Genomic DNA, 12,248 nt, shown 5'->3' with positions numbered 1-12,248 from the left:
GTCGTGGTGGTAGTTTTCTCAAAGCACCATGTGGCAATGTCAGAGTCCATTTACCAGGCCAATGGTGTGTCTGGGCAGGTGTGACCCATGGTGCCAAAGGGCAGAGGCTAGCATGTTTTCCTAATAAAAGAGCTGACAGACCCACACCCCCTATATCCTCACCTCCATATGCAGCTCCTGAAGACACAGGGGCCATGTCTGCAGCATCCACATGTCCCCCCTACTTCTCAAACGTTAATGCACACACGAATCCCCCAGGATCTTGTCGAAGTCAGATTCTGATTCCAGAGGTCCAGCGTGGGGCTGGGTCCCTGCATTTCTAAAACAGGCATGCAAGTGATGCTGATACTGGTCCATGGTGGACCACACTTTACGTAGCTAAGGTCTAAATCACAAACACTCACATCCCTAAATTGCTTGTGGGTCCCCTAACATTCCTCCATGTCTCAAGGTTTAATAAATCCCCGAAGCAATTCTAGCTTGACTCCTAATCACCAACACCGCAGAGTTTGCCACAACCCATGCAGGTCTCTACTTCCACTCTCCGTGACTGGTTTGTCTTGTTAGGACAACAAATAGATTCGACAAATACCAAATGCCCACTCAATACCAGGCCTGTACTGGTGCTGGGAGTATGGAAAGACCCAATCCCTGCCTGACAGTCTCCTTCATCTGTCAGGAAAATGCCTAGTCAGTGAGCTCCATTCCCAGGTAGTAGTAACAGCAGACACTTAGGTACTGCTTAGTATGTACAAGGGACCGTTCCAAGTATTTATAAATATTAACCCTTTTAACCCACCCTAATCACTGGTCCAGTGATTAACTTCATTTTACAGGAGAGGACTAAAGTTCATGGAAATGAAGTCACCTACCTGCTATGGATTACATAACCTTGAAAATGAAACTATTTAAGCTGACCCCCCCGCCCCACTCCACCACCCGGCCCCATAAAAGAGAGTTATATATTTGTGACTAAAGGATGCTCTTGGGTAGTATCATGAACTTGATCCTGGCAGGCAAGAGTGGGAGTGAGTCCGTAGATAGGAGCAGGTAAATAGTTACACCTGACTGGGGCAGAGACTTACGTAATTTAGGACTCTTGGTTGTAAGCAGCAGAATCCCAACTCTAAGTGGTTTAAGCATAAAAGGGAAACTGTTGCTCACCCATCTGAACAATGCAGGAGTAGCTTCAGGCATGGCTAGATCCAGCAGCTCAAACAATATTGGCAGGGTTTGATTTCTCTCTCTGAGCCCTGCTTCTCTCTGAGCTACTCTCCTTCTTTCTCACCAGGGCTGGCTTCCCCAGGGTCACATTTTCCCAGAGGAAAAAGGACTTTCCTCCCTGCCATGTTTATATATAAGTCACAGGGAAGTTTTATTGGAATGCAACCATATCCACGTGCATACATATTGTCCATGGTTGCTTTCCTGTTACAATGGCAGAGATTAGTAGTTGGAACAGAAACCACATGGCCCATAAAGCATAAATGTTTACTATCTCCCCACTTCCAGAAAAACTTATTTCAGACTGCAATAGCAACAGTAACAGTTAGCTAACATAAGCTGAGTACACAGCATATACCAGATACAGTTCTAGGCACCCATTTATTCCTTCAAACAGTGCAGTGAGGTGGGAAAACTAAAACCTGAAGAGGTTAAGAGCAATCAAGCTCAGGGTCAGGCAGCCAGCAAGCAGCAGAGCTGGGTTGTGAATTCAGCAGCATGACCCCCAATCCCATACTCTTAACAGTGCTAATCAAACAAGGGTCTTCTAGAAGCTTCAGTAGGTAGATTTTTTCTAAACTGGGGTGTGATTCTCCAACTACAGTTTCAAGAAACACACACACACAAGCGTGCACAGTGTTTTCTGAAGTATAAATGCTAAAGCAAAGGGCGAATCCCACACAGGGCTCCCATGGCTCATGAGCTGTTTAGCGCTGTCCCCTCAATGCTCTGATGGACAGAACTGTCCCAGTGAACCATCGGGGTCTCCCAGTGGACAGAGTGGCCTGAACCCCCATGAGTGGCTGAGACTTCATGTCCCAGAAGTAGGGGTTTTAAGCCACTTAAGTCCAACATGAGCACCAGCCCCCACCCACCAAAGGCCACAGGCAGGAACTCCAGTGATAAACCCACCTCTCTTGGGACAGAGTCTCACCAGGTCCCATCACAGAAATCTGAGGATCCCATGAACCTCTGATGTTCCTCATTCATTTGTAAAGCCCTGCCTAGGAAGCTGCTGAGGCAGCCCCAAGGATGGAGTCTTGTCTCCTGCCCTCAGTGGGTCATTGGGACACTTTGGGCTGGGGGGATAGAGACCTTTACTGCCGTTGGAGGGAGGCAGGGGCTGGTGGTCAGGAGCATGTCTCATATTCAAAAGAAAGTTCAGGGCTTCTTATATTCTTGGGTTCAAATTCTGGTTCTGCTACTTGACAGCTGTGTGATCCTGACCTAGGTGTTTCCTCTCTCTGAGCCTCAGTTTCCCGCTCTGCACAATGGGTATATTGGTAACACCCCCTCCCATTGAAGAGTACCTATGACTTTAAGAGATAACTTATAGCAAGCGTTTGGCACAGCATGTAAAAAGTAAGAAAACAGACTTTGCAGTCAGACTGCTTTAATTTCAAATCCTGTCTATGCTACACTGCTGTGCAACCACAACTTCACTGAGCCTCAGTTTCCTGATCTGTATAATGGGAACCAGTGCAGAACTTGCCTCTAGGGGTTGCTGTGAGGATTAACTCAGCCTATGGGTGGTTAGGATGGACACAGCAAAATGCTCAGCAGCTTTAGCTTTTTTTCTTCTTCTTTTTCTTAAGTCAGATGAAAAAGGTGCCAAGGTCTTAACAAGATTTGAGGGAGGCACATGTCACATAACAGCATGAACACCCAATCATCATGCTTATGAACTACAAAAGGATCAGCTTTAGCTTTTAAAGATTACCTTCAACCAAGGCGCGCAAGAGATGATCATCTTAGCAGTGCAATGTTACTTTCTGAGCTAAGGGTAATAGCAGCTGGCCTCTGGGAAGGCTGTTCCAGCCCCTGGGGAGGTGATCCAGTGTCCCACAGCCCTGATGCTGGGAGAGCCAGCCCCGCAAATACCCCAGCTCCAAACAGTCCCTGCTGCTAAGATTTGGGGCCAGGTCCCCAGAGCAGACATCCTTCTAATGGGTTTTTTGCATCAGTGCCCGCAGGGTTGTGCTGATGTAACTGATGGGGAGCCTTCGGTGCTCAGCTCAGGGCCTCAGAGCCAGAGAAAGGTGGTCTGCCTGGTCCTTGGACATGGCCAGGTCCTCTAAGGACCCAGCCCAGGACTCACTTCCAGCCCACAGGACTCTGAGGTCCAACAGCCCACCCCCTACAGAACTGACATCCTCTGGGAGGCCATCCCAGATCTCCTACGGCCAAGAAGGAACCCTGGGCTCCTGCCTGCTCTCCACTCCTTCTCCCAGCACCTTCCCCATCTCAGGAAAAGGTGACACACCCATCCAGATGCTCAGGCCAAGAGCCTGAGAGGCATTCCCATTCATTCCGTTCTGCCACATTAAATCACCTACCAGTGAGCCTCATCACCTCCACTTTTAGTGAAGCCTAAACCATTCTCCACCCCCACCAGCCTCCTCTGGGCCACATGCTTGCCCCCATAATACTGTTTCAGAGGGATCCCCAATAATGTTGTTGGATGGCCTTCTGTAAGTTCTGTGGGTACTGAGTCAAAAACCCAGACCCCCGTGTAGCTAAGGAGTCTGGACAGCCAGGTGTAGCCCCGCTCTCCCCCTGCACTCCCAACCCCCACTGGCTCTGGTCACATGAGCTCAGTCCTGGAGCAACCCTCTCTGATAAGAGCCACACACGTGTGCACACGCAGACACACACACAAACCCAGACAAGCAGATATTCACAGAGGTAAAGAAGCACACACTCACACGCAGAGATAAAACCAGACACGTCCCACACTACCCAGACACCAGAACACACCTCACATCCAGATGCACACCTCTTTCCATGGCAGACTCTTTATATTTCATGATCCATTTAATACCCCCTTCCCCTGCTGCTCTACCATGGCACGCTGTTGATCTGCTTTCTAGGACCACAGTTTGTGATTCTTTTGTCCTATTTGTTCACATGCTTCTCATCAGTCCACCCAGCCCCCTCCTAAACTGTTTATGTCATGAGAGACCATTTTTCTTTTGTTCATTGCTATATTCTCAGCACTCGGCATACAGTAGGCACTTTATAAGTATTGGAGGAAGGAAGGAATAATCCCCTAATCTCTTTTCTATTTTAATAAGGGGGCTGCATTTGTATGCTTATCTATGGTTAAAGTGTCCTGGAAAAACAAGTAAATGTGGAGCAGACAAAGGGGGCTACAAATTCAGGAGATTCACCATTCACTCCCTGCTCATCTCTAATGTCTCAGTTTAAAAGATTACATGTATGTTGCTTATAGAGTAATGTATCTTTGAAAATTAGTATTTTAAAGTAGGATACTCTAGGGGTTCTCCAAGCTGGCCCAACAGTCTGCTCAAGAGGCCAGGCTGAGTTCAGGCGGGTGCTGTCAACACCTTTCTGGGTAGAAGTGAGGGGTCCAAACACCAGCTGGGTTTGAGAGCCAGGGGTCTGCATGACTTCCTCCAGGCCTGTGGGGAAGGGGCTGGGGTAGAGGCCTCATGTGGGTCCCATTTCCTGCGCCCTCTATCTTCACGGCCAGCCTGGGTGTCAAAGAAGGAAGTTAAGTTTGTCTAGGGCTGGATGTTCTTGAAGCCACACAGCTGGCTGTGAGAATCGAGGGCACAAGAACAGAGACTGTAGTTTAACAGTTTTTGCTAGACTCTTCCTAGGAATGGATGCTGAAGAGGCTGGCCTATAATCACAAAGTCTGTCCTCATACCATCTTTAAAAATAGAAAGTTATACATTACACATAGAGCCCTGTTCAATATCATAATCTCAAAAAATTTCCCTTATTCTGGAGGATTTAAAAATATTTTGTAACGAGATTCACGGGGCCCCCACACCGCAGTCTTGTGGCATCTTCATGTGGGTGCTCCAGGCTTTTCAACTGGCTCTTCCCTCTCCAAATCCAGCTCCCTGCCCAGTGCCAAGCTGACTTCTCACCCTGCGCAATCACACAATGATGGACTTTCTCCAAATGTCTGATCTTAGAGAAGACGGAGCTTTGGAGGAGGAGTGGGGGGAAGAAGGCGGGGGGGGGGTCCAAGAAGAAAACAACCCAAAGGGGTTTCCAGTTGGTCATTTGCTATTAATCTCCCTGTCCGCTCCCCCCCGCCCCCCCAACAATGCTGAGTCCTTCCTAGTTGTAGGGTGGAGAGAAGAGGAGATTGTCCTTGATCCTCTGTTTTCACCTGAGATAACTGAAACCTGTTTTCCTATTAACCAGTTCCACTGATGGCCATCTGACTAGCTTCTTTTCTTTGAAACTCCTTGATTGTGTCTCAATGGAATCATGTTGGTCCTTTGCATATCTCTACAGGGATTTGGTCTAATATCTGTCTTCTGAAGGTCCCATTTGCTTTACTGATCCCTGAACAATCTCAGGTTAAGACAATATGGCTTCATACCCTACAGTTCCCCATAATGTCTGCATGGACAGCCAGTGAATATTCCTCTTCCAATGCATCTCCTGGAATATCGCTGTTATTTTATTAAAGCCATGAATTACTATCCCTGAGTGACCCTTTCATCCTCTCCAGCTCCCTTCACCAGCCTAAAAATGACTTATAGGGTAGAGACGGCAAATATACTATTCACGTGGTCACTGTCACTGCTCATGTCTGTGGCAGACATTACTAATGGATTGCCCATTTGGTCAGCTGGATCTCTACAGTAGAGCTCAAATCAAATCAATTGTTACTCCTCCTCCACCATTCCTTGCTCAGACACCTGCAAAAGCCTTGAACCTGACCTTCTAGCTTCTCCCCCTGTCTCCTTTCCCAGAATGACTTTTTTTTTTTTTTTTAAAGAAAGCTTTTATCTTTTAAACATAAACAGATACTGGCACTTCCCTATTAAAAATCCTCCAATGGCTTTCCATTGCAATTACACTAGGATGTGCTAACTCTCTCCTGTGCTCAAGCCCTGCATGACCTGGCCTTATTGGTATCTATTGTCAGCTTCTCCCAACTGGAATGTGAATCCTTTAGGGGAAGGATTTTGGCTACCCAGTTGGAGGCAGTGGCATTGGTGCCTAGAGCAGTGCCTGGCACATCAAATGTTCATAGACTGAATGAGACTCTCTTTTGCTGATCCCGAATGTGGTCTAAGACTCTTTCTCAGTGTGACATTCCAGGAAGCTTCCGCCATTTCTCAGAGTCCACATGCAAGATGCAACCTACGCTTAAAGCCTATCTGGGTGAGTCTATCCACCTTCAATTATTTGGGAATGAGGCAATATATAAATTATTCATTTTAGCCCTCCTGACCAACTTACTTGCTTTCATTAAATGTAGAAAAAAAATTTTAATACTTTATTCTTTGTAGTGAAAAATGGTTGGTGAGGCTAAGCCCCAACAGGGCTGCTCACGGGGTCCCTCAGCTCCAGTGTCTGACAGCAGGCACCTTGGGGAGTCTGCGAGCCACTTCATCTATGTTTGAACCAATGCATCAGTGAGGCTACACTCCAGAGAAAAATGCTCAGGGAAGTCAGGCCATGTGGGGCTACCTCCTTAGGACATCACCCTTCACAACTGGCTAAGTCGTCACCATGATGGCTGGAAACAGGTCCTAAAAAATCTAAACTTCTGGAAGGCCCAGAGGTCCCAGAACTAGAGGAATCACTGGGAGGCAGAAGGAAAATATTCCAAAACAGAAAGCCATGATTGGGGTAAGCCCTGGTTTCCCTGTCCAGGGACATCTTGGAGCAAAAGGGGAATATTTCTGGTGTTCCTGCCAGGTTTCTTGGGGGAACAGGCATGCTGGCAGGAGGAAAAGTGGATGGAGGGAGAGAAGAGTAATTAGTGCTATTAATTACATCTCAACCACAGCCTGCGTTTCTGCCCCGGGATTAAGGAAACATTCATTTGGAACGACTATTAAGGTCTTAAATTCAATGCTTCACAAATCAGGGCGGTGGAATGAAAATTCTTTCTCTGTAGGGACCAGGAAGCCGAGAGCAGAGAATTTTCTATCCAGGTTGCTGCAGCCCAGCTGGAAAAGCCTGGGCTTGCAAGCCAGGGTGGAAGACGGTTTGCTTGTTATTGTTGTTGGCGGGGCTTTTTTTTTTTTTTTTTTTTTGCCTAAAGCTGCTTCAGGCGGGGACGTGTTCCAAATGTATAATCTAATATGCTATAAAAGTCACTAATGTGATTATGCTTTTATATCATATTAGAGAAAATGAATACTAATTCAATACCCAACACTAATTCGGTAGAACCCCAAATTGCTGAGAGGCTGCAAAACATTTACTGGGCTGAACTTCCCATGGCTGATGCCTGAAAGTCGTGGTGCTTAGTGCCACATCCAGTTTGTGAATTGGGCAGTCAGAGATGTTGGGGTCTGCTGGGGTCTGCTGGGGTCTGCCATCTTGCCTGTGGTGGACAGATGCTGGGTGGTTCCCCTGGGGAACATACATTCTGCCCCCTATGGGGCCCTTCTCAGTGCTCAGAAGACTTTTGCAAATCATAAGGAATGCAAATCCATTCGGATTTTTAAATTAAGCATGTTGTTCGACAGGACAACATTGGCAGATGGGAGACAGGCTGCCTCTAAACCCGAGTCAAGGTTGAGAACGGCTTCTCAGAGGAAAGACTGCCAAGAACTGTGTCCTAGGAACTTATATTAATGGCCAACATTTACTGAGCATTTATTTACTATGAGACAGGCACTGTTAAATGCTCTCCTTCTATTCATTCATTCAACCCTCAAGAGGACCCTAGGAGGGCCGCCTGGGTGGCTCAATTGGTTAAGCATCCAACTTCGGCTCAGGTCATGATCTCACAGTTCGTGGGTTCGAGCCCCGCATCGGGCTCTGTGCTGAAAGCTCAGAGCCTGGAGCCTGCTTCAGATTCTGTGTTTCCCTCTCTCTCTGACCCTCTCCTGCTCACACTGTCTCTCTCTCTCTCTCAGAAATAAATAAAAAAAAAACATTAAAAAACATAAAAAAAAAAAAGAGGACCCTAGGAAATTGTAACCATTTTTATGCCCATTTGACAGATGAGGAAAATGGAGGTTCAGAGAGATGAAGCGACTGGTCTAAGGTCTAAGAGCCGGCCCCAGGCTATCTGGCTCCAGAGCTGCGTTCTTAGACACGCAACTTAATTGCTGCTAGGTGAGGTGTCAGGCCCATTGAACAGACAGTTACATTTTCCCTGCGTTATCTCGTGTTACTCTCGAGGCAACTCTTGGGTTGATTTGTCATTAATCTTATTTTACAGGTGAACAAACTGAGGTTCAGAAAAGTGACCTGACTTGCTCAATGTCACAAACTACAAAGAAACCTACAGAGAGGCAGGACTCAAACTCAAGGCTAGCTAGCTAGCTCCAAAGCCAGGGATCATAACCTGCAAACCTCCCAGGTTCCCCAAACCAAGGCCACATCCTCAAAAGAAGATCCCCGTGCCTTTCCCTACCCACACGCTGTGCCGTATCCCCTCTCACACCAGCATCTCTTTATCCTGGAGACTTTTCTCCTCCCACTTCTGACCTGGGAGTCCATGGAAGGGCAGTTTGGGTCAGCTTCCAGAATAATTCTCATTCCCTGAAATCTCTCCCGTGGGATGCCTGGTCTCTGGTCCTCCCACACCTCTATCTCATGGGAACACTGTCCCATTTTATTATCAAACATCACCCACATCTCCCCATCTTGGCCAGCCACCTCCAGAAATGTAGGGCCAGAATTACGATGTGTCGGCTCACCTTCATAAATAATATTTTGCAATTTCCTCGTCCGGGGGCACGGATAAATTATTCTTCTGCGTCAAGGTTACGATGATCAAAAAGGTGGGCTGGCTGGCCTTCCTCGAGAGTGGGGATAAAAAGGAGGCTCTGATTACATCGAGGCGCCAGGCTGAGGGGGGAGCCCCGGGTCCTGGGCTTCTGCTTTGTGGCTGCACGACAATCAGATATCTGAAAATGCATGAACTCTTATTTTAAGGTCCTGCTGGAGAAGGGATTGACGTGACAAGCAAGTCTGACTTTCACATCATTCATAGGGGTTGACAGAAAGAGCCTTCTGATTAGAGCGCAGTTAGCACTGTTTCCTTGTTCCCTTCACTGAGAGGCCCCAGCCACCCTGCCACAGTCTCACACACACACACACACACACGTACACGCACACGCACACGCACACGCACACAAGCCTTCTCTCTACACAGTGTGTTATGGGGCTGAGCTGTGTCTTCCAAAATTCCTGTGTTGGAATCCTAACCTTCATTACCTCAGAATGCGACCTTATTTGGAGATAGGGTCTTTATAGAGGTGATCAAGTTAAAATGAGGTCCCTAGTCCAATATGACTGGTGTCCTTCGAGAAAGGGGAAATCTGGACACAGACATGCATAGGAGAACTGCCTGGTGACCACAAAGATGGCCACTTGCAAGCCAACGAGAGAGCCCTCAGACGCAACCAACGCTGTTGACACCTTGATCTCAAACTTCAGAACAGTGAGAAAATGAATTTCTGTTGTTGAAGCCACCTGGTCTGTGGTACTTTGTTATGGCAGCCAGAGCAGATGAGTGCATTGAAACATACTTTAAAAAGAATTCAGAACCAAGATATCAAGTGCATCCCAGCTGAAAGCAGCCGTCAATAGTATGAGGCTAATTTGTGTTAATTATTTTTTAAATGTTTATTTATTTATTTATTTTGAGAGAGAAGAGAGAAAGCTGGCGAACATGAGCAAGTGTGCACGTGTGGGAGGGGCAGAGAGCGAGGGAGAGAGGGAATCCCAAGCAGGCTCCGCACTGTCAGCCCAAAGCCCGATATGGGGCTTGAACTCCTGAACTGTAAGATCACGACCTGAGCTGAAATCAAGAGTTGGACGCTTAACCAACTGAGCCACCCAGGCACCCCAGAAAGCCCACTTCTTGATAACTACTTAGAAACGGCCAATGAGATGACCAGGCGAAATCCGCGAGCATTTGATGGTGGAGCGGGTCTGGCCAGTCTTCTGTGACTTCTGAGCCCACTAAGAGATATCCCTGCCCTGCTAGGGAAGGCCTACAGCACCAGACGCCTGTCTGGCTGGCCGTCAGCCTTTAGGGCTGGTGAACAGCACAGCCTCCCCCTCCCCACACATGCTCACGACACCCCCCACCCAGTCTTAGCAAGATGGCACCAGGCTGTAGCCTCCCCCTCTGCCGCCTGCTCTCCATGCATCCAGTAGGCGCCCAATTCTCACTGCCCTCCCAAATCGGGACGAAACTGCGAATTCTCCCTGTCAGTGCTGTATATCACTTTGAGATATATACCATATTAGCAGAAAGAACTGAATTATATTGCATTCATGATGCAATTAAACACTTCACTAGGAATCAATGTAAAACTGATGAGGCCTGAAAGTAGTGCATATGGCTTAGAACATTATAAAACATTACCTTCACTCAAATCCTTTTCAGTAGCAATTTAAATCTTCTTACAGTTACTGCTGCCAATGGTAAACCATCTACTGATTCATAACAGTGCATGGTAACGAATGAATTTTTTTAAAAATTTATTCAACTACTAAATTACCCATGAAACCGGAATAGCTGACAGGAGTAATCTGAATTATTATTAGCTCTGCAAGTATTCTGCATTAGCCAATTTAAAACCACGGTTCTCAGGCAGGAACCAGTTAGTACAGCCAGAGTGTTAAATGACTGCAATAGTTCTTCATTTTACTGCTGCTTACATTTAAAGGTCAAGAGATAAAAATTACATATGACTCCAAACATAGGAAGGGTGTTTATCTTTTTCTACAAATCGGGTCAGTTGTAAACTTTAAAAAACATCTGAGATGCAACTGTACAAACTCAAAGGCCTTTGGAATATTTAGAAATCAGAAGGCTGGGGCTGGGGGGGGGTGTTTCTTCACCCTCTTCCATCACTGCACATAAAGATAACATGTCCCTCTTCCTTGTGGTTCTGAAACTTGCTCCCCACCCCCTAAATCTATTCCCTGTTCTTCCTCTCTGACCTCCACATGCTCCCAAACTCCTCCGAGTGCTCGGGCAGCTCTGGAAGGATCTTGAAGCCACAGAGAAAGAAAGTCACAGGAATGGAAGCTCCCTCCCCAACCAAAAGGTCACTTGATCCGGCCCTTAGCCTCCCACCTGAGGCAGCAGCAAGACTGAATTTTCCAGGGCCCAACCCCTTCTCTAACTGCCTTCTTGTCCACACCCAGTGCCTGTTGGTTTACCCCGCCTTCAAAAGCCCAAGGGAAAAACCAAAGTGAGAGAAATAAATAAAGAAGCAGCTTTCTTCAGGAGTCCGATGTTATCATGCATGAGTAAACAAGGACCATAAAGCACAAGCTTGTTCCATGGCTCAGGCAAGATGGGCACGCGGGTTCCGAGCTCCATAGAAGGAAGAGAAGAGCTAAGCAAACTCAAGCCATAATTTTTATTTTTTAAATTTCCTTTCTTTGGGGGAAGTTTTTTTTTCCCTTTAGCCATGAAGTTAATATATGCTCCTTATAAAAAATTCAAATGATGAAAAAGCACACAAAGAAGAACGTTCGACAGCCCAGCCCTTCCACTCTGATTCAGCTATCAGTAATGATTAAGCACCTACTGTGTGCTATGGCACTGGGGCTACAGACAGGAACAAAACCATTGGTCACTCTGGGCTTTTCTCTATGCATCATCTGACATGTACATTCATAGGCAGAATTTTTCTCAAAAATGCGATCCTATTCTATCACTTTTTTATTTATCCAACAAAATGTCCTGACGCCTTTCACTGAAAGGCTACAATTCCACTATGCGTATGTATGGGCCATGTATGGATATACACAGGCCTACGTGGACATTTTCCTGCTAGTATGAACCATCTTACAAATGAACAATGCTCAAGCTACAAGTACAAATAGGCTCAGCATTATGCCAAAAGGGATGTTCAAGCTGTCTGGGTAGTTTAAGGTTAAGGCGTACAGGCAGTGGGGGTTCTCCTGTGAAAAAATCTTTTTAACAGCAAAGAAAGCATTTATGCCCCATCCCCAGCCCCATTGATCTTTTGTGCCCAGGCTAATTCCAGCCACTGATGTAGCTTTAAAATGTGGGCTCTCATGGGGCACCTGGGTGGCTT

At 46.8% G+C, this 12,248-nt stretch overlaps 1 protein-coding gene and 1 non-coding gene across 2 annotated transcripts in view; both read right to left on the bottom strand.

The window, feature by feature from the left end:
• CUX2 (cut like homeobox 2) overlaps nucleotides 1-12,248 on the bottom strand; it is a 260,307-nt gene that overhangs the window by 145,902 nt on the left and 102,157 nt on the right. The window lies entirely within an intron of this gene.
• LOC120223814 lies at nucleotides 2,818-2,921 on the bottom strand. Its single transcript, XR_005526385.1, has one exon. It is a non-coding gene; the product is annotated as a small nucleolar RNA U13 (small nucleolar RNA).

Source organism: Hyaena hyaena, unplaced genomic scaffold (genome assembly GCF_003009895.1).
Source record: "Hyaena hyaena isolate Hyena2069 unplaced genomic scaffold, ASM300989v1 scaffold_0, whole genome shotgun sequence".
In the NCBI taxonomy this organism is placed as follows: Eukaryota; Metazoa; Chordata; class Mammalia; order Carnivora; family Hyaenidae; genus Hyaena; species Hyaena hyaena.
Note: the sequence above shows the minus strand (reverse complement) of the source record. Positions and strands in the feature narration are given on the sequence as shown.